This window comes from Erythrolamprus reginae, chromosome 1 (genome assembly GCF_031021105.1).
Source record: "Erythrolamprus reginae isolate rEryReg1 chromosome 1, rEryReg1.hap1, whole genome shotgun sequence".
NCBI classification, from domain to species: domain Eukaryota; kingdom Metazoa; phylum Chordata; class Lepidosauria; order Squamata; family Dipsadidae; genus Erythrolamprus; species Erythrolamprus reginae.
This window is the reverse complement of record NC_091950.1, coordinates 398,913,632-398,936,878: the sequence shown is the minus strand read 5'-3', so window position 1 is coordinate 398,936,878 and position 23,247 is coordinate 398,913,632.

The window sequence follows — 23,247 nt, the reverse complement described above, 5'->3', positions numbered from 1 at the left end:
ATCTGTTTTAGGCAAACAAATGGCATTTTCCTGTCAAGCAATGTCTCGCGAAATCTTAAGTTACAGCCTCACAGTAGAGACATTTTGCACTTATGTTGTTCATCATGATAGGTGTTGCCAAAACTTATCTTTTTCATACACTTGTAGCCAATTTTGCAAGCAGTATCTCACATCATGTTTTTAAAGAAAGAAGAATAAAATGAATACAATTTCATTCACCACAAAAGCCCAGGTAGTGCCATAGAAAACCCCCTCAACTGGGCCAGAGATTACGTATAAGCTTGGGTGCCCCAACCTGCTCATTCTAACATTGTCGCCTCGGCTAACAACCCCAGCATGTCTATCAGTAGCCTCAATAACTGCTGGTTCTGATATCCTATTAGCAATACTATTTATAGCCTGGAATTCATAACCTGCCTCCAGCCAAGAGGAGGTAGTGGAGAGGAAGCAAGAATTGACAGGTGCTTTGAATCTGAACAGAAGCTGCTCTATTTAGAGTTAGGCAAAAACTGTGGCTAGTCTTTAGAGAAGGAATTTTTTTTCCTGTTCTTTCCCAACTGTGCAGACCGAAACTGACCATTCCCAATGGCTTCACTGGCAGAAAGATGTGCCTCTAGTAGAAACGATTTCATCTCTTACGATTTAAAAAACAAACAAACAAGTTTCTAGTACATGTGATTGAAAAAGCTAAATTTTGTATGAATTGTGTACAGGTTGATTAAGAAAATCCAGAGAATCATTTGATCAGGACAAAAGAGACTAACTAAATGCGGACATGATAGCAGTCTACAAGTATACGAGGGGATGTCACAGAGAGGAGGGGATCACTTTATTCTTCAGGGCACCAGAGGGCCGGACAAGGAACAACGGCTGGAAGCTGACCAAGGAGAGATTCAACAGGGAGATAAGGAGGAACTTTCTGACGATCAGAGTGATCAACCAATGGAACAACCTACCAGCGGACGTTGTGAACTCCAACACTCTGGACATTTTTAAGAGAAGATTGAACTGCCACTTGGCTGGTGTGCTATAGGGTTCCTGCTTGGGCAGGGGGTTGAACTCGATGGCCTTCATGGTCCCTTTCAACTCTAACAATAAATAAATGAATGAATGAATGAATGAATGAATGAATGAATGAATGAATGAATGAATGAATGAATGAATGTCCAAGTTGCATTCAAAAACTACTGGCTAGGCACTGAGATACATGACTAGATACTCAGGAACATGACTAGATACATCATTAACTGCTGATTATTAACCACTATAAACTTCCCAACCAATCAACTACAACGAACCACAACAACCATTCCCACTGAAAAGGTGTACATTGGTACCTCTACCTAAGAACACCTCTACTTAAGAACTTTTCTAGATAAGAACCGGGTGTTCAAGATTTTTTTGCCTCTTATTAAGAACCATTATCTACTTAAGAACCCGAGCCCGGAAAAATTTCCCAGGAAATTTGAGACCGGCACAAAGTCCCGGCCAGTTTCCTGCCATTCCCCCTAGGTTTCTTTCTCTGGCACAGTGTATGAGAGGCAGACTCACACTGGGTGTATGGGAGGCGCATGCTCCTCCTCGCCGCCTCAGAGTCCCTCTTTTTTTTTAAGCCTTAAAGTTTTGGATTTTTTTTAATTCCCCTCACCTCACCTTCTTCCTTCAGCAGTGACTGTCCTCCTCCTCTTCTTCCTCCTCCTCCTCCCACCCAAATCCCTAGCTTTTATTTCTTTCCTAATGGGTTTGCACGCATTATTTGCTTTTACATTGATTCCTATGGGAAAAAATTGCTTCTACTTACAAACTTTTCTATTTAAGAACCTGGTCACGGAACGAATTAAGTTCTTAAGTAGAGGTACCGCTGTATTGTTGTTTATACTTTTCTAGCCCAATCAGTTTGCAGCTTAGTCATTGTGACTTAGCAGTATGACTGCTTTGCATACTCACAGCCTTTTTACCATAAATGGAATATTACCCAGGACAGTTCTGATCTTTACATTAAAAGCATCAAGGATTTATCACATCTCCTGTAGCTCTGGACAGGTTTACATTAGAACAGTGCTTCTCAACCTTGGCCGTTTGAAGATGTGTGGACTTCAATTCCCAGAATTCCTCAGCCAGCATGGCTGGCTGGGGAATTCTGGGAGTTGAAGTCCACACATCTTCAAATGGCCAAGGTTGAGAAACACTGCATTAGAACCACAAAATGCTGTTTCCACCCCCACCTGATGAAACATAAGAGGCATCGTTGACTACAATAATCCCCAAAGCTATTAAAACATGGAGTTCATCATAATGATGATAGTATTCAATGCAAGAACACATGTGCTATCAATAATAATAATTATTATTATTTATTGGATTTGTATGCCGACCCTCTCTGCAGACTCGGGGCGGCTAACAACAGTAACAAAACAGCATATAAATCCAATACTAAAACAGCTAAAAAACCCTTATTACTAAAACAAAACATACAAACAAACATACCATGCATAAATTGTAAAGGCCAAGGGGGAAAGAATATCTCAGTTCCCCCATGCCTGACAGCAGAGGTGGGTTTTTAGGAGCTTACGAAAGGCGAGGAGGGCAATTCTAATCTCCGGGGGGAGTTGGTTCCAGAGGGTCGGGGCCGCCAAAGAGAAGGCCCTTCCCCTGGGCCCCGCCAAACGGCATTGTTTTGTTGATGGGACCCGGAGAAGGCCCACTCTGTGGGACCTAACCGGTCGCTGGGATTCGTGCGGCAGAAGGCGGTCTCGTAGATACCCTGGTCCGGTGCCATGAAGGGCTTTATAGGTGATGACCACCACTTTGAATTGTGACCGGAAATTGATCGGCAACCAATGCAGACTGCGGAGTGTTGGTGTTACATGGGCATTTTTGGGATAGCCCATGATTGCTCTCGCAGCTGCATTCTGGACGATCTGAAGTTTCCGAACACTTTTGAAAAGTAGCCCCATGTAGAGAGCATTACAGTAGTCGAGCCTCGAGGTGATGAGGGCATGAGTGACTGTGAGCAGTGACTCCCGGTCCAAATAGGGCCGCAACTGGTGCACCAGGCGAACCTGGCAAACACCCCCCTCGCCACAGCCGAAAGATGTTTCTCTAATGTGAGATGTGGATCGAGGAGGATACCCAAGTTGCGGACCCTCTCTGAGGGGGTCAGTAATTCCTCCCCCCAGGGTGATGGCCGGACAGATGGAATTGTCCTTGGGAGGCAAAACCCACAGCCACTCCGTCTTATCAGGGTTGAGTTTGAGTCTGTTGACACCCATCCAGGCCCCAACAGCCTCCAGACACCAGCACATCACTTCCACTGCTTCGTTGACTGGACATGGGGTGGAGATGTAAAGCTGGGTATCATCAGCGTGAAACAATTACATACACTAGGCAGCATTTCGGTGTGTCACAGAAAATAAAATTACATACACTTGCCCAGAGAGCTTATTGAGATTCACAAACATCTCAACAGCTTTCATAAGAAAAAAAAATCTGAAGGTTAACAAAATCTGGTTTCCTGCCCTATACTATAACAAGATCCTGTCCGAAAGCAGGATCAAACAGAAATTCAGCTCCTGAAAATGGACAAATCAGAAACTTTGAACAAAGACCAACCACCAAAACAAAATCAATTAGGAGTCAGAACTCCAAAAATGACCAATCTAAGCCAGCGTGAACAAAGGGGTCAATCAGGAACCAACATTGCCAAAATGACCAATCAGGATTAGGCACAAAGAAACAAAGACTAGCCTGAACCAATCAGAAACCAAGTCAGCTACAGACCAATCAGAAGTCTGGGCATCTGGCTATAAAAACAGATGCCTAGTCAGTCCTTGCTCAGTTCTCTTTGGTCTTTGTGGTGGATTATTTTGTCTCTGACGATTCCAGGCATAGTTCACAACTGCTGCTGAAACATCAGAAAATCTGTTGCCTAGACTCTTTATTTAATATATTGCCTTTATTGTTTTTACAATAAAGAGTATGACTGACTCAAAGTATCTTTTTTTTAAAAAAATAATCTTTATTGATTTTCTACACATAGAAAAAGACAATCAAAACAAGCGAAACATACATAGGGGAAGGGGGCTGAAAAGGGACAACGCAGTATGTTAATGTATATAATATTAAATTTCAGTAGTGAATAAAAACAAAAACAAAAACAAACATAAATCGTCAACTATCGTTGTCGAGCGACCTTAGGTTAGGTCTTTAGGTTAGTGTTAAATCCTTGCAGGAATGAAGGACTGCAGACTTGGTGTAAGTAACGGTTCTTTTATTAACAGAGCAGAAGGTAACGGTTAAGGAACAAAACAAGACAACAACATGGCCGTGCCTGGCAGCTATATATACCCCTCGCTGCCAGGCTCAGCCAACCAATCACCTTGTAGTATTTTCCCGCCCAAGGAATATGGGGCGGGTACAAGGCCTAACTGTCCTCTGGACACAACAGTTAAGTCTTTCAATTGGCTTTCATGCCCGAGGCAGAGCTAGAACTCATGGTCTCCCAGTTTCTACTCCAGTGTTTAACTGTTAGACCAAACGGGCTCTTTAGACCAGTGATGGCGAACCTTTTTTCCCTCGGGTGCCAAAAGAGCATGTGCCTGTGGTATCACACATGCACGAGTGCCCCTACCCATAATTCAATGCCTGGGGATGGTAAAAAACAGCTTCCCTACCTCCCAGAGGCCTTCTGGATGCTGGAAACGGCCTGTTTCCCAACTTCTGATGGACTCAGTAGGCTCAGTTTGTATTTTTGTATTTGTATTTATTTAGATTTGTATGCCGCCCCTCTCCGCAGACTCGGGGCGGCTCACAACAAAGTGAAAAAAACAATTTACAACAAATCTAAATTTCTACTAAAAACATTTAAAAACCCCATTTTCTAAACACACGTACATACACACATACCATTCATAAATTGTATATGCCCGGGGGAGATGTCTCAGTTCCCCCATGCCTGACGACACAGGTGGGTCTTAAGGAGCTTACGAAAGGCAAGTAGATTAGCGGCAGTTCTAATCTCCGGGGGGAGTTGGTTCCAGAGGGTCGGGGCCACCACAGAGAAGGCTCTTCCCCTGGGGCCCGCCAACCGACATTGTTTAGTTGACGGGACCCGGAGAAGGCCCACTCTGTGGGACCTAATCGGTCGCTGGGATTCGTGCGGCAGCAGGCGGTCTCGGAGATATTCTGGTCCAGTGCCATGAAGGGCTTTAAAGGTCATAACCAACACTTTGAATTGTGACCAGAAATTGATCGGCAACCAATGCAGACTGCGGAGTGTTGGTGAAACATGGGCATACCTAGGTAGGCCCATGACTGCTCTCGCAGCTGCATTTTGCACGATCTGAAGTTTCCGAACACTTTTCAAAGGTAGCCCCATGTAGAGAGCATTACAGTAGTCGAACCTCGAGGTGATGAGGGCATGAGTGACTGTGAGCAGTGAGTCCCGGTCCAGATAGGGTCGCAACTGGTGCACCAGGCGAACCTGGGCAAACGCCCCCCTCGCCACAGCTGAAAGATGGTTCTCTAATGTGAACTGTGGATCGAGGAAGATGCCCAAGTTGCGGACCCTCTCCGAGGGGGTCAATAATTCCCCCCCCAGGGTGATGGAAGGACAGATGGAATTGTCCTTGGGAGGCAAAACCCACAGCCACTCCATCTTATCCAGGTTGAGTTTGAGTCTGTTGACACCCATCCAGGCCCCAACAGCCTCCAGACACCGGCACATCACTTCCACTGCTTCGTTGACTGGACATGGGGTGGAGATGTAAAGCTGGGTATCATCAGCGTGCTGATGATACCTCACCCCATGCCCTTGGATGATCTCACCCAGCGGTTTCATGTAGATATTAAATAGCAGGGGGGAGAGGACCGACCCCTGAGGCACCCCACAAGGGAGAGACCTCGGAGTCGACCTCTGACCCCCCACTAACACTGACTGCGACCGACCGGAGAGGTAGGAGGAGAACCACTGGAGAACAGTGCCCCCCACCCCCAACCCCTCCAGCCAGTGCAGAAGGATACCATGGTCGATGGTATCGAAAGCCGCTGAGAGGTCAAGAAGCACTAGGACAGAGGATAAACCCCTGTCCCGGGCCCGCCAGAGATCATCCATCAACGCGACCAAAGCAGTTTCCGTGCTGTAACCGGGCCTGAAACCCGACTGCTGGGGACCTAGATAATCGGCTTCTTCCAAGGATCGCTGGAGCTGGAGTGCCACCACCTTCTCGACAACCTTCCCCATAAAGGGAAGGTTGGAGACTGGCCGGTAGTTATTAAGTACGGCTGGGTCCAGGGAAGGCTTCTTGAGGAGGGGGCGCACGAGCAGTTTCTCCCTCCCCAGGCTCCAAAGGCTTCCCTGGAGTGGGAGAGGGCCCAAATGCCCTCCTCCATCCCTCTGCAGGCTCTCTGGAAGCCAAAAATGCCCTCCCTGTGCCTCTGTGTGAGCCAAAAATCAGCTGACCATCACACACAAACATGTGGGAGCTGAGCTAGGGCAATGGCTTGCGTGCCAGCAGATATGTCTCCACGTGCCACCTGTGGCACCTGACCCATAGGTTCGCCACTACAGTTCTAGACTATGGTCATTAAACTCTGAGGCCCAGCACCACCCAGCTATGAAATCCTACTGCAGTATATTAAAATAAGCTGTTGGAAGTACAAGATTATTTCAGATATGTCTAGCTCATGAAGTATTGATACAAGCATGTGCTTTGCATAATTTATAAGAGAATTTTTAAAAAGAGGAAAGCCTTGGGGCAGGACATTGAATTCAACCCCAAAGTATGGAGGCATCACAAATTTGCACATCTCCTGTGACAAAATACAGATATGGTTTTTTTTTAAGAGCTGTAAATCCATATAAATTCGGTAGACTAGGCTTCTAAGCAGATGCACATAGTATTGCTCCTCTAATTCAGCCTCTCTGAATACCTGCCTTTCTCTCCCACTGGCAATGAATTATTCCCATTCGATGTCAGACAGAAATCATCTGCCATTCTACGAAGATACCCAAACTGAACATTAACCACCCACTGTTCTGATTTCTTGTTTCAGGGATGTCTTTGCAGTGATGTGACACATTTCTGACATCAAACATGACAGGCTCTGTTTGTTTCTCCACACTGAGTCAAGCTGTAACCCATCCAGATCCAATGCACCAGCAGTGAAAAACCGATGTGCTCTCTATCTCTCTCTGTGGAGGGTGTTGTGGTTTCTTCTCCTACTACATTTCCCAAACAGAGAGAGGCTTTCACAAATCTTTCTGTCTCTCCCCTAGCAACCTTGCGATAAGATCCTAAATATATTGAGAAAGCTCAGCTGCTTTCATCTTTCATGGAGGGAAGAGATCAACACACCTGCAAAAAAAAAATCCATGCTATCAGTTGCTGTCGGTTATTCATTATTTGAAGGGCCACTAAAAACACACACACACACACACAACCCACTACTTTCTTCCCACCCATCTTAAATTTACGTTTGAAGCTTCTTCACTTTAAAGTTGTCGCATCTCATACAGAATCAAATAAAGCTGAAGATATGAATTAAAAAGAAAACCAGATTGAATGCGTTTAAAATTAAAAGGTACAGAGAACAGGAAGGGAAGAGAGAAATCAATAGAGTTATCTATGGGCCTCTCTGCATGGCTGATCTCAAGTGCTCTCCACTCTCCCTCTTGAAGTCAGGCAAAATAACAGTCCCCATTGCTGATCCTGACCCCGCCTCCAAATCACTGTGGAATACCTGACCCAAAGGTGATTTTCCAAAAGGCAATTGGACTCTGGTTTCCCACAAAGACATTTCACTTCTCATTCAAGAAGCTTCTTCAGTTCCTGGTGTGAATGAAATATTATTATTATCATCATCATCATCATCATCATCATCATCATCATCATTTAATTAGACTTGTATAATAATAATAATAATTTAATAATTTATTAGATTTGTATGCCACCCTCTCTGAAGACTCGGGGTGGCTCACAACAACAATAAACAATCTAGTACAAATCCAATAATTTAAAACTAAAGCTAAAAACCCACTATCATTTAAAAACGGTCAATACTACCCAATCATACCACCCATAAATCTTACTAGTCAACAAGAGAATACATCAATTACCCCATGCCTGGTGACATAGGTAGGTCTTCAGAACCTTGCGGAAGGCGAGGAGGGTGGGGACAGTTTGAATCTCGGGAGGGCCGGGGCGATCACAGAGAAGGCTCTTCCCCTGGGTCCCGCCAGATGACATTGTTTAGTCGACAGGACCTGGAGAAGGCCAACTCTGTGGGACTTAATCAGCCACTGGGATTCGTGTGGCAGAAGGTGGTCTCATAGATATTCTGGTCTGATGCTATGTAGGGCTTTATAGGTCATTACCAACACTTTGAATTGTTTCCGGAAGCTAATCAGCAACCAGGGCATGTATGCCGCCCTTCTCCAAAGACTCGGGGTGGCTTCAAGGAAAAACAAAGGAAGTCCAGTTGCCCTTTGAAAAAGCAGCTTTGGGATAGCCATGACCTTAGGTGGAGCTCTTGCCTCGCAATCGAGAGGTTCAATCCTAGGTAGAGGCAGATATTAGGGTTTCCTACTTGGGAATGGGGTTGGACTAGATCAGGGGTAGGCAAAGCTGGCTCTTCTATGACTTGTGGACTTCAACTCCCAGAATTCCTCAGCCAACCATGCTAGCTCAGGAATTCTGGGAGTTGAAGTCCACATGTCATAGAAGAGTCAACTTTGCCTACCCCTGGACTAGATGATCTGAAAAGTCCCTTCCAACTGTAAATCTGAATAACTGAGAATCTCCATAGATGTGTTAAATACCATTCAATAGCAGTGACTGCGAGAGAATCTTGGAGTCTTGGTGGACAACCAACTAAATATGAGGCAGCAATGTGAAGCGGTGGCCAAAAAGGCCAATACAACCCTAAGTTGCAATAGGACTAGGGAGGTACTAATACCACTCTATAAAGCCTTAGTTAGACCACACCTAGAGTAATGCATTCAGTTCTGGTCACCACACTACAAAAAAGACATTGAAACTCTAGAGAAAGTGCACAAGAGAGCAACCAGGATGATAACGAGACTGGAAACTAAAACGTACGAAGAGAAGTTGCAGGAACTGGGCCTGGCACGTCTAGCAAGGAGAAGGACCAGGGGAGACATAGCAGTCTTCCAATACTTGAGGGGCTGCCACAGAGAGAAGGGGGTCAGGCTGTTTTCCAAAGTACCAGAAGGCCAGACAAGGAATAACGGATGGAAGCTGACCAAAGAGAGATTTCAACCTGGAAATAAGGAGGAACTTTCTGATGGTGATAGCGATCAACCAGTTGAACAGTTTGCCTGCAGAAGTTGTAAACATCCCAACACTTGAGATTTTCAAGGGGAGATTGGACTGCCATTTGTCTGGGGTGGTAAAGGGTCTCCTGCTTGAAGGGGGGTCAGACTAAATGACCTACAAGGTCCCTTCCAACTCTAATAAATAAATAAGTAGTAATAATAAATAAATAAATAAATACCTGACTTTCCAAGAAAATGAATGACCAAGCTAAAGACATTCCCCAAATCTTGAGACTGTCCTTCAATGGGGTTAGTGCCATTTGGAATGAGGGTAGATTAACACAGTACTGTTAAATTTAGGGACAATTTAAACCTGTCTCCTTCATCTAGGGCAGGGGTAGGCAAAGTTGGCTCTTCTGTGGCATGTGGACCTCAACTCCCAGAATTCCTGAGCTAGTATGATTAGCTCATGAATTCTGGCAGTTGAAGTCCACAAGTCATAGACGAGCCAACTTTGCCTACCCCTGATCTAGGGCAAGATGAAGTCAATTGACATGAGACATAGCTTTAAAACACACGCTACAAGTGTGGGGGAGAAATGTATATTACTGAATGAAACAGAATACCCTACGAAAATAGACTAACAATACTGGGTCTAGAAAGCTTAGAACTACGACGCCTAAAACATGATCTAAGTATTGCCCACAAGATCATATGCTGTAACGTCCTGCCTGTCAATGACTACTTCAACTTCAACCACAACAACACAAGAGCACGCAACAGATTCAAACTTAATATTAACCGCTCCTAACTTGACTGTAAAAAATATGACTTTAGCAATCGAGTTGTCGAAGCGTGGAACTCATTACCGGACTCAGTAGTGTCAACCCCTAACTCCCAACATTTTTCCCTTAGACTATCCACGATTGACCTCTCCAGGTTCCTAAGAGGTCAGTAAGGGGCGTGCATACGCGCACTAGAGTGCCCTTCGTCTCCTGTCCAATTGTCTCTCCTTTATCTCATATATCTTTTCTTCCCTTCATATATCTTCTCCTCTATTTTTATATATTTTCTTCTATCCTTTTCTTTATATATATTACTACTTGTCTATTCTCTTCAATATGTATTGTGTAGTGGACAAATAAATAAATAAAATAAAAATATGTGGATTAAGGACGGAAGCCATGATAGACTGAGATGCTCTGGTGTCAACCCACAGGTAAATAAGAGCTGTTGGTTATGATAGTGAGATTTCAGAAAAGGCAAGGCTGAGAAGAGAAGTGGGGAGGGGAGAGACAAGTGGTTTAGAAAAGAAGACAGCCAAACTTCCTAGCAAAGAGGAATGTAAAGAATAGTGACAAAATAGAACCTCTTGGGAAAGAAACTGATGAAAAATGAACACAAAATAGAATGGATACAGTACTGAAAGACCTTGGGAAGGGGAGAGGAAGGGAGGGAAGGACTGGTTCATTTTCAAGGGTTACATGCTAATTCAACGTTCATGTCTTCCCAGAAAGACCACAGCCATTATGCAGAAGCACTTCTCTGCCACCCCACATTAAACAAAACCAGATCCTTGTTGCTGAATTTGTGGTCAACCCTCAGCCTATCTCTGTCAAGGCCACTAAGTATTTTTCTACCTCTCACTGTTTACTTTCTGCCGTTGGCAAAAGCTTTAATGCATCGGGGCCATTTTTGATCCCAAGGTGACTCTGATGGATGGATCTGATCCAAGATTGTGCAGCGTAACAAGGATGGTGGAAACCAGCTCTGCCCAGCTACTTCTGAAGACATAATGAACAAAGCAATCGAGGAGTCAAGAAGAGATACTGAACTGTTTTAAAATGTAGGTTTGGGGAGAATAGCGTTTGAACACTGCCTCGGGTTTCATGGAGTTGTTACAAACTGTTGAGAAGGAAATTGGATGCTGAAAAGCTACAGGTGGCCAACAATCGCAAAACTTTTGTAATTATAACAAGGCTGGGGATAGGGGGCCCTCCTGGTGGGGTTGAATTACTGCTTCCAGCAATTGTAGGCTGCCCGATGTCACTTGGTTGAGTTGGGCAGCTAAAAAATTTAATAAAATAATTTTCCACTATTGATCAAGTCAGCTAGGGCTACTGGGGACTGCAGTTCAACCACATTTGGAAAACCTACATCTATCAACTTGTCATGTTTCTGGCTGACGCTGTCTTAGGGAATGATTAGTTCGTTGATAACGAGAGTCAAGAATTTGGAGACAGCTGGAAATTTCTCTGCTTCTATTCACATAGCACATTTGACCTGGCTGCTGAATTAATCCACTTTCATAATTTTCATAATAAAAGAAAGAAAACGGACTGGATTCACACAAAACATGAAGCTAGAGTTTCTCAATTCAGTTCAATTCAGTTCAATTTATTAGATTTGGATGCCGCCCCTCTCCGAAAACTCGGGGCGGCTCACAACAATAATAAAAACAATATTCCAGCGAGAACAAATCTAATATTAAAAAGCACATAAAAACCTATCATATTTAAAAAAGCAAACAACATATACATACCCAAACACACACACACACACACACACACACACACATATATATATATATATATAAAAGCCTGGGGGAAAGGTGTCTCAACTCCCCCATGCCTGGCGGTATAGATGGGTCTTGAGTAATTTACGAAAGACAAGGAGTGTGGGGGCCGTTCTAATCTCAGGGGGGAGCTAGTTCCAGAGGGTTGGGGCTGCCACAGAGAAGGCTCTTCCCCTGGGGTCCGCAAAACGACATTGTTTGGTCGACGGGACCCGGAGAAGGCCAACTCTGTGGGACCTTATCGGTCGCTGGGATTCATGCAGTAGCAGGCGGTTCCGGAGGTACTCTGGTCCAATGCCATGCAGGGCTTGGCGACTTTAAGATGTGTGAACTTTCAACTCCCAGAAATCTCCAATTAGCCATTTTTTGGGAAGTCTGGGAGTTGAAATCCATACACCTTAAAGTTGCAGTTTGAGAAATATTGCACTAAGTCATAAAAAAATAATATTTATGCAGCTACACATTTTTTTTCATTGATGTGGCTAAACATGTTATATGAATATATCAAGAGAATTGGATGCAGAAAATCTGGATTTGTTGTCTCATCAGTTCTTGCTCTTTGCCACTACTTGTGTTCTGAGTAGCTGTAAATTTTAAAAAGTAAAATAAATTCCCTGTGTTATTGTTTCCCCCCAAGATTCTAGCTTCCTTTGAAGTGATTCCCCTCTTTTTCAATTTGGAGTAGTAATAATAATGGTATAACATATGGCTTTGTATTCGTAAACTGCTCGACGCCAATTTTTGCAGGTAGATTTTTACCTCAGCCACATTTATAAAGTCTATTTCTCCTTTCCCCCACGGACACCTTATCATTTAATCCCTGGTTTGGGAGAATTTTTAACCAAGGTTAAAAGCATATTTTCATTCACTTCACCAAAAAGTTTCATTAAAGCTTATGTTTGACTAAACATATAGAAGCAGACTGTAATTTACATGATTGTTGCCTGTTCAAAGAAGACTTAATTAATTCAGTTGATTAATTAACACTTCATATTTGCATATGTTTACCAATGAAAAAAGCACAATTTTCTCAAAATTAAGTGGATGTATTTTTTCATTTTGAGAGGAAACATAAAAGTGTCAAATCTTCTATATTGGCTTCTCTCTTGCTTTGCTAAAATTGCCTTTGTGTTTTTTTAAAAGCTGTACAGGTAATTCCTTGATTTACGATCATAACTGAGTCCAACATTTTTGCTGCTAAGTGAGACGGTTAAGGGAATTTTCTCCCTTTCTAGGACCTTTCTTGCCACAGTCATTAAATGAATCACTGAAGTTGTTAAATAAATAATAGAATTGTTAAGCAAATCTGGCTTTCCAACTCTTTTTTTTTTAATTTAATTTATTTTGTCAAGCTTATATAAGGTTACAGAAAAAGTATAAACATGATTGTGAATACATAAAATGTATACACAATTGTGAAAACATGAGATGGTTACAAATACATGGGGACATCAGGACAGGGCTGGTAGGCACATTGATATGTTTATGCACACCCCTAACAGGCAGACCCCTTAGGAATGGGGTGAGGTCAACGATAGACAGTCTGAGGTTAAAGTTGTGGAGGTTTGGGGAAGGGAGAGGGGCGGCAAAGAAATCTAATAAATTATTAGTATTAGTATTATTATGTCAATACAACACAGCAAACGAGATCACTATGCTGGATTTCATATTTCATCACCAGTCCGGCGCTTCCCAAGCACCTAGGACTGTGTGATGTAGCGGCGAATTATGCTTGCCGATCCCAGTAAAGCAGCCTTTTGCAATTGACAGATGGAGATTTTGTCAATTCCAATGGTTTTCAAATGTCCGCTGAGATCCTTTGGTACTGCACCCAGTGTGCCAATACCACTGGGACCACTTTCACAGGCTTATGCCAGAGTTGTTGCAGCTCGATTTATAGATCTTTGTATTTCACTAATTTCTCTAGCTGCTTCTCCTCAATTCTGCTGTCTCCTGGGATTGCGATGTCAATGATCCATACTTTCTTTTTCTCCACAATCAGGATGTCTGGTGTGTTATGCTTCAGAATTCGGTCAGTCTGAAGTCGGAAGTCCCACAGTAGTTTTGCTTGCTCATTTTTGACCACTTTTTCGGGCTTATGATCCCACCAGTTCTTTGCCGCTGGTAAATGGTAGTTCCGGCACAAGTTCCAGTGGATCATCTGCAATTTTGATAAGTCATTAAGTAAACTGTTCTAAGCCATAATTATTTCCATGAAATATTTTCATAGAAAGCATTGGTTATCTGCTTGATCAGACCACTTTCTCCATATACTACAATACTACATGCCGCTTCCTACTTTGCTAAAGAGCTCCAAATTACGACATTACTCTAACAAAATTAGCCTCCCTACTAACGTGGGCAACCTCCTGCCCCTATCCCACTATCTTCCTTGATAACTTCAACCTACCACACATCAACTGGACCCTAAACGAATGCTCCACAGAACCTATACATACTGCCCTTTATAACGCCGTCACCAGCTTGGGACTTGAACAATTAGTATCAAACAATAGCAGACTCAACAGCTGTCTTGACCTCCTAAAGTGCTATCTATGGACTGCATATAAAAGAACCCTTCTCCAACAGCGATCACAGTATGATTAACTTCAACCTCAATCTACACCATCCTAACACTCACCTGAATAACGTGACACCTAAGTACAATTTTAGGAAAATACTGTTCCATTGTCTAATTTACCTGTACCTACTTTGCTAATGTTTATATTTATACCAATACCTACAATCTTGTACATGTTTGAAAAATAAAATATCAATAAACAAGAAAGGAAGAAAGAAAGAAAGAAAGAAAGAAAGAAAACATACATACATACATACATACATACATACATACATACATACATACATACATACATACTGTACATATCAAGTATTTTTTCACAGGCCTAAGATGAAAGGATTCCTCTAACGCCTTCTAATCCAACCTCTTTCTCAAAATCCATCCTCTAGCATGCTTGGTAGACAATAATCCAATACCTGCTCTAAATCCCCAAAGAAGGAAAGCCATCATTTTATGAGTGAATCCTTTCTCATGTTGAAAAGCTCAGGTGGTTAGGCTGTTATTTCTAACCTCCCAAGGGTTTTTTTAATGCAACTGAAGAACAGAAGCATTCTGAGCCAACCAGCTAGCTTCTCAGACTGTGTCATTGTTGCTGCTTGAGGGAGGGGTGATATTTGGGAAGGGATTTAAATTATTGATTTTCCTGTGGATGTAAAATATTATATGTTACCCAAAGTCACTGTATGTGTGCTTGGGTATCTATATAAATCTGCTTAATAAATAAAATAATAGAAGCATGAGAACCAAGCAGCTTGGGGTAAGATTTCAATTCACTTGTTGACATTTTTATTTTTCTCCTCATAGCAACCTCACAAATATTAATATTTTTTTTATTTATTATAGTTGGAAAGAAACATAGAAACATAGAAACATAGAAGACCTTACGGCAGAAAAAGACCTCATGATCCATCTTTTAAAAAAAGGCTGCCCTTATACTATTTTTTGTATTTTATCTTAGGATTGATCTATGTTTATCCCAGCCATGTTTAAATTCAGTTACTGTGGATTTACCAACCACGTCTGCTGGAAGTTTGTTCCAAGGATCTACTACTCTTTCAGTAAAATAATATTTTCTCATGTTGCTTTTGATCTTTCCCCCAACTAACTTCAGATTGTGTCCCCTTGTTATTTTGTTCACTTTCCTATTAACAACACTTCCCTCCTGAACCTTATTTAACCCTTTGACATATTTAAATGTTTCAATCATGTCCCCCCTTTTCTTTCTGTCCTCCAGACTATACAGATTGAGTTCATTAAGTCTTTCCTGATACGTTTTATGCTTAAGACCTTCCACCATTTTTGTAGCCCGCCTTTGGACCCATTCAATTTTGTCAATATCTTTTTGTAGGTGAGGTCTCCAGAACTGAACACAGTATTATTCCAAATGTGGTCTCACCAGCGCTCTATATAGCCGGATCACAATCTCCCTCTTCCTGCTTGTTATACCTCTAGCTATGCAGCCAAGCATCCTACTTGCTTTCCCTACCGCCTGACCACACTGCTCACCCATTTTGAGACTGTCAGAAATCACTACCCCTAAATTTTATTTTATTTTATTAATAGAGTTGAAAGGGACCGTTAGGTCATCGAGTCCAACCCCCTGCCTGAGCAGGAAACCCTACAGCACCCCAGCCAAATGGAAGTCCAATCTCCTCTTGAAGGTGTCCAGAGTTGGGGAGTTCACCACCTCCCCTGGCAGGCAGTTCCATTGGTTGATCGCTCTGACCGTCAGGAAGTTCTTCCTTATTTCCAGGTTGAATCTCTCCTTGGTCAGCTTCCAACCATTGTTCCTCGTCCGGCCCTCTGGTGCCCTGGGGAATAAAGAGACCCCCTCCTCACTGTGGCAACCCCTCAAGTATCTGTAAACTGCTATCATGTCCCCTCTAGACCTTCTTTTTTCTAGGCTGTCCATGCCCAGTTCTCTCAATCTCTCTTCGTAAGTCTTGGTTTCGAGTCCCCTAATCATTTTGGTTGCTCTTTTTTGCACCTTCTCCAGAGTTTCGATGTCTTTTTTGTAGTGAGGTGACCAAAATTGGATGCAGTACTCCAGGTGGGGTCTGACCAGGGCATAGTAGAGTGGTATTAGTACTTCCCTGGTCTTGGAGCGTATTCCTCTGTTGATGCAGCTTAGGATTGAGTTGGCTTTTTTGGCTGCTGCTGCACATTGCTGACTCATGTTTAGTTGATTGTCCACCAAGACTCCAAAATCTCTTTCGCAGTCACTACTGCTGAGTGGGGTATCTCCCAGGCTGTATGTATGTCTAGGGTTCTTTTTGCCGAGGTGGAGGACTCTGCATTTGTCGGTGTTGAACCTCATTTTGTTGGTATGGGCCCACTGTGATAGTTTGTCTAGGTCTTCTTGTACTCTGAGCCTGTCCTCAAGGGTGTTGGCTACCCCCGCCAGCTTGGTGTCATCTGCAAATTTTATTAGTTCCTCTTTTATTCCCTCATCCAGGTCGTTGATGAAGATGTTAAAGAGTACAGGACCCAGGACAGAGCCCTGTGGTACTCCACTGTCTACTTTTTTCCATGTGGATTTGGTGCCGTTGAGGACAACTCGTTGGGTGCGGTTGGTCAGCCAACTGTTTATCCATCTACATGTGTAGTAATCTACTCCATTTTTTTCTAGTTTGTGGATTAGGAGATTGTGGTCGACTTTATCGAAAGCCTTACTGAAGTCCAAGTATATGAGGTCCACTGAGTTGCGTTGGTCAACTGACTTGGTTATGGTGTTGAAAAATGATATGAGATTGGTTTGGCATGATTTGTTTCTGATGAATCCATGCTGGCTATTGGATATGATCTTGTTTGTTTCTAGGAAGTGGGTAAGTTGTTTTTTGATTATTTTCTCCAGTATTTTTCCAGGTATAGAGGTCAGACTGATTGGTCTGTAGTTACCTGGGTCGGTCTTTTTGCCTTTTTTGTGGATGGGGACTACGTCAGCTCGCTTCCAGTCTTCCGGTAGGTCTCCAGTGATCCAGGATATTTGGTAGATGAGGAGGAGTGGTTCCGCTATGGTGTCTGCCAATTCTTTTAGGACTTTGGGGTGAAGTCCGTCTGGCCCTGGTGATTTGTATTCGTTGAGTTCCCTCAGGTAGTCCCTCACTGTGCTTTTGTCTATGTTGAGTTCGGTTCTGGGGCAGTTTGTTGCAGTTAAATTGCAGATTGGTTGGAGGGAGGTTCCCTTTTGTGTGAAGACTGATGCAAAGTAGGCGATGAGTAGCTGTGCTTGGTCATTGCTGTCTGTGATTTCTCTACCCTCTTCGTTTTTTAGTGTGGCAATTGTTTCTTTGATTTTCTTCTTATTGTTGATGTGTTGGAAGAATCTTTTTTTGTTGTCTTTGACTTCCGCTGCAAGGTGTTGTTCATATTGTGCCTTTGCTGTTTTTATTTTTTGTTTGCAGGAACTGGCTGTTTGCTGTTATTCCGCTTTGGTTATGAGTCCTTCTTTCCATTGTTTGTACTTAGCTTTTTTTCCTTTTATGTCATCTGCGAGGGCTTTGTTTAGCCATGCAGGTTTAGTTTTGGTTTTCCTGTTTTTCCTTTTCATGGGGATTGCATTGTTTTGGGCGTCTATGATGCTGTTTTTTAGGATCACCCAGGCTTCCTGAGTGGTTTTTCCTTCTAAGAGTTCGTTCCAGGGGCATTGTTCAAGGTTCTCTCTGAGCTTGTTAAAGTCCGCTTTTCTGAAGTCTGGGACTGTAGTGGTGTTGGGTATAGTAGCTAGTGATTGCACTATGTTGAATTTGAGGATGACGTGGTCACTCTCTCCCAGTTTCCCTTCTTCTTCTGTTCCCTCTATTGTTTCTTCCCTGTTTGTTAGTATTAGGTCTAATATAGCATTCCCTCTGGTTCCTGTTTCAACTTTTTGGGTTAGAAAGTTGTCAGCTAGACTGGAAAGAAATTTGGCAGACTTTCCGCTTGGTGCTGAGTTAGTTTTCCAGTTGATGTCTGGGTAGTTGAAGTCCCCCATTATTGTCATGCTGTGTTTGTTGCATATGTCTGTTAGTTGGCATCTGAAGAGGTCGTCCATTGTGTCTGTTTGATTGGGTGGTCTGTAGTATACTCCAATTGTGGTGTTGCTCTTTTTTTCTTTTATGTTGACCCATATGATTTCTAGGGGGTTATCATCTTTGGTTGGATGTAGTTCTGTGGCAGTGTAGTGGTCTTTGATGTATAGTGCAACACCTCCTCCTTTCTTGTTTGACCTGTTCTTCTTGAAGAGGTTGTAACCCATTATCTGTGTGTTCCAGGCGTGTGTTTCGTCCCACCAGGTTTCTGTGATTCCAATTAGATCGTATTGGCCCTCGTGTATTAATAATTCCAGTTCATCCTGTTTGTTTCCCTTCTCTTCTGAAGTTTTTGCTAACACAGAACTGCCAATACAATACTCAGATTGAGGATTCCTTTTCCCCAAGTGCATTATTTTACATTTGAAAACATTAAACTGCAGTTTCCATTGCTTTGGCCATTTATCTAGTAAAGCTAAATCATTTACCATATTACAGACGCCTCCAGGAATATCAACCCTATTGCACACTTTAGAGTCATCGGCAAATAGGTAAACCTTTCCTACCAAACCTTCCCCTATGTCACTCACAGGGACCTTGCAAGTCATCTAGTCCAACCCCCACTTAAGCAGGAGTCCCGATACCATTTCAGACAAATGGCAGTCCAATTGATGGGACCTGGAGAAGGCCAACCCTGTGTGATCTAATTGTTCTCTGGGAGGTATGCAGCAGTAGACAGTCCATAGAAATCCAGAGAGCCTCTGCAGCCTGGGGAGGCTATTTTCACCCTCCTGGAGGCTTGAGGAAGCTACGGAGCCTGGGAAGGACCAAAACACCCATCCCTGCCATGGTGCAGGAGGCAAAGTAGGCCATGGCCACACCCACCCAGCAACCAGACAGAGGTTGGGCAAAGGTGACTGGGTCTATGAGAGATAAACACAGAAACATCCAGGAAAATACACGAGACTTATTCATGTTGACTGAGAATTGAAAATATCAAAGATAAAGGTGCATCAGTTTCCAACTGCTTTGTCGGGAATTGGAAAATCCAGATGCTGGCATTTTTAAAAGATCTTCTGTCCTCAGAATCTTAGTAATTTTATTATTATTATTATTATTATTATTATTATTATTATTATTATTTATTAGATTTGTATGCCGCCCCTCTCCAAAGACTCGGGGTGGCTCACAACAATAATAAAATCAATATTCCAGCGAAAACAAATCTAATATTAAAAAGCACATAAAACCCTATCATATTTTAAAAAGCAAACAACATATACAAACCCAAACATAAATATAAAAAAAAAGCTTGGGGGGAAAGGTGTCTCAAATCCCCCATGCCTGGTGGTATAGCTGGGTCTTGAGTAATTTACGAAAGACAAGGAGTGTGGTGGCAGTACTAATCTCCGGGGGGAGTTGATTCCAGAGGGCCGGGGCTGCCACAGAGAAGGCTCTTCCCCTGGGGCCCGCCAAACGACATTGTTTGGTCGACAAGACCCGGAGAAGGCCAACTCTGTGGGACCTTATCGGTCGCTGGTATTCGTGCGGTAGCAGGCAGTTCCAGAGGTACTCTGGTCCAATTCCTTTTAATCAAGGAATCCGAATGGACTGACTGAATGCTGCAAAACAATCGATATATTCCAGAAGCTTTTTCAAAGAATCCATTACTTGCATGGATCTAAGTGCGACGAGAAAGAAGAGAGGTAATTCTTCGAATTAAACAGCATGTTCTCCTGACCGGGGTGAAAAACAACAAAAGAATTAGGATAAATGCCAAAAGGAAATAGCAAATCAAGACTCACAATAATTTTAATAGCCATCCACTTCTGCCAGTCCTGTTTGCAAGGCACGGCGGAGGGGGGAGGAAGAGGGGATGAATTAAGCAATAACCTAGGAACTGTGTCTGCTCCGTATTTAATATATATCAACTCTGGACTACAAAACAAGCTAAAAAAAACTGCAGACCAAACAGATGTAAACCTGACAACTGCAAGGATATACAAGCCAATAAACTCCCATAAATAGTAAAGCAAAGAGAGGAGTTATTTTTTAAAGACGCTATATTAAAAAATATGAGGAAAAAAAGTAAGAACATTGATAATACAATCTGTAAAAGGGGTGCTGTAAAATCTGTTTGCAATATGCAGCATAAAAAATGACTGCAGTCTGGAAAAATAGTATTTATGAATGGTTAAGTTGGCAGCTATAGTAATTAATTGACTCCAGTATTTGCTATAAAAGAAACATCTTTAACTGAAAACTTCAGAATCAAGACATCTGATATTTGGTGAACCTCTCTTGTTTTCATACAAAACTTCAATCTATTTATTTTTTCCAATATCTGGGTTTGTGCATGATGGCATCTATTATAAGCCATGATGTAAAAATGATGGCTGATCTGTTATGACACCATCATGCCTATGACACAACTAAACTCTTGCATTATATTTAACACAGTCACATAATTTGGGAGAAGATGTCACAATAAAGGTTATGGCCTATAAAGCCCTACATGTCATCGGCCCTACATGGCATCAGACCAGAATACCTTCGAGTCCACCTTCTGCCGCACAAATCCCAGCGACCGATTAGGTCCCACAGAGTCGGCCTTCTCCGGGTTCCGTTGACAAAACAATGTCATTTGGCTGGACCCAGGGGAAGAGCCTTCTCTGTGGCGGCCCCGGCCCTCTGGAACCAACTCCCCACAGGGATTAGGACCGCCCCCACCCTCCTTGCCTTCCGTAAACTACTGAAAACCCACTTATGTCGCCAGGCACGGGGAAATTATACAGTTTATGCATGGTATGTTTGTGTGAATGTTTTTGCTTTTTAATAAGGGGGGTTTAGTGACTTTTAAATTATTAGATTTGTTGTATATTGTTTTATTGTTGTTGTGAGCCGCCCCGAGTCTACGGAGAGGGGCGGCATACAAATCTAAATAATAATAATAATAATAATAATAATAATAATAATAGTAATAATAGTAATAATAGTAATAATAGTAATAATAGTAATAATAGTAATAATAGTAATAATAATAATAATAATAATAATAATAATAATAATAATTGATTCCCCGGCTGCCCCGCTTTATGTATAGTATGTTGAGTTGTGTGATTGTTCTTAATAAGGGCTTCTTAATTGTTCTGCTTTTTAACATTGGATTTGTAAACTGTATTGTTTGTTGGGAGCCGCTCCAAGTCCTCGGAGAGGGGCGGCATACAAATCAAATCAAATCAATCAAGTCATTTGTTCCTTTTGAAGCCACTCTGGGTACCAATATTTATGCAATATACTGAAACCTACCCACATGATCTGTTCTTACCAGAGGTGGGTTGTTCCCGGTTCGGACCAGTTCTATAGAACCGGTAGTGGGAATTTTGCCCCGCTCGCTGAACCGGGACTGTTCGCCGGCTGGCCATGCCCCTGAACTGGTTCTAATGGTGGTGCTATAGGTATCACCATCTTGCTTTGTGCTTAGAACATCAGAAGAGCCATGCTGAATCAGGCCAAAGCCCATCGAGTCCAGCATTCTGTGTCACACAGTGGACCACCAATTGTCCATGGTGATCTTGAGCAGAAAGAGAAGGCAAAACACTCCCTTTCCCTTGACCCCCCAACAAATGGCACTCAAGGGAATCCTGCCTGCCTCAACCAACATAGAGGCAGCACTTGGACATTCGCTTCATTAACCACCGATACACTTGGCTTCTGTGCAAAAGCTGAGTTTTCAGCATGATGCATGTGTGGCCATGCGGCACGGCTGCACATCCATGCGCGGCTGGAGGAAGCAAACCAGCAGAGAGGTAAGTTAGAATCCACCTCTGGCTCTTACCCAATCCTAAACCAACAGAAAAACTAATCACGATTAAAAATAACCCTGCTTAGCATGTTTTCCTTGACTCTAGTCAAGGTGTGGCCTATTGGGTTAGATGAATCAAGGGACTGGCAGAATATGGGTAATTCTCAATTTATGACTATACTTGAGCCAAACTTTTATGTTGCTAATTGAGACATTAAGTGAATTTTGATTCATTTTACAACCTTTTTGCCACATTTGTTAAGTGAAACAGTTGTTAAATTAGTAACACGGTTGTTAAGTGAATCCCATTTCCCCATTGATTGCTTGTCAAAAGGACACAAAAGGTGATCACATCACCCTGGAACATTGTAACCGTCATTAATATGAATCAGTTGACAACTGTCTGAATGTTGATCACATGACCATGAGGAAGCTGCAATGGCTGTGAGAAAAATCATCATAAGTCACTTTTTTCAGTGACATTGTAACTTTGAATGGTCAGAAAATAAACTGCAATAAGTCAAGGACTACCTATATAAAGCAGCTTCCTGTCTATCTGGCTATCAATCATCAAATTATATCTATATTTTTAAATAGTCTTTATTAATTTTCCAACTTTAAAAAACACAAATACAAAATACAAATACAAAAACAAAACAAAGAAAAATAAAAGTAAAAAATAAGATAAATTGAACAAATATAGAATACATACAAATATAAACATTAAGAACACTATGCAATATATTTTACAGTATTTTGTGTCAAAATATATATACTATTTTCCTATTTCACCATTTAAGATGGTACGGTTTTTGCCATTAGTAATTCAACCTATAGTTTCATTTATACATGAATATTTTATCATTCGATTTTATTTTATTTTTTTTGTTTATAACTTTGATTCCTAATTTCTAGCCCATTGTAAAATCTATTCCAAATTCTATAATAGTCCAATTCCTCTTTTTAATGCCATTGTCATCCTATCCATTTCAGCACATTCTA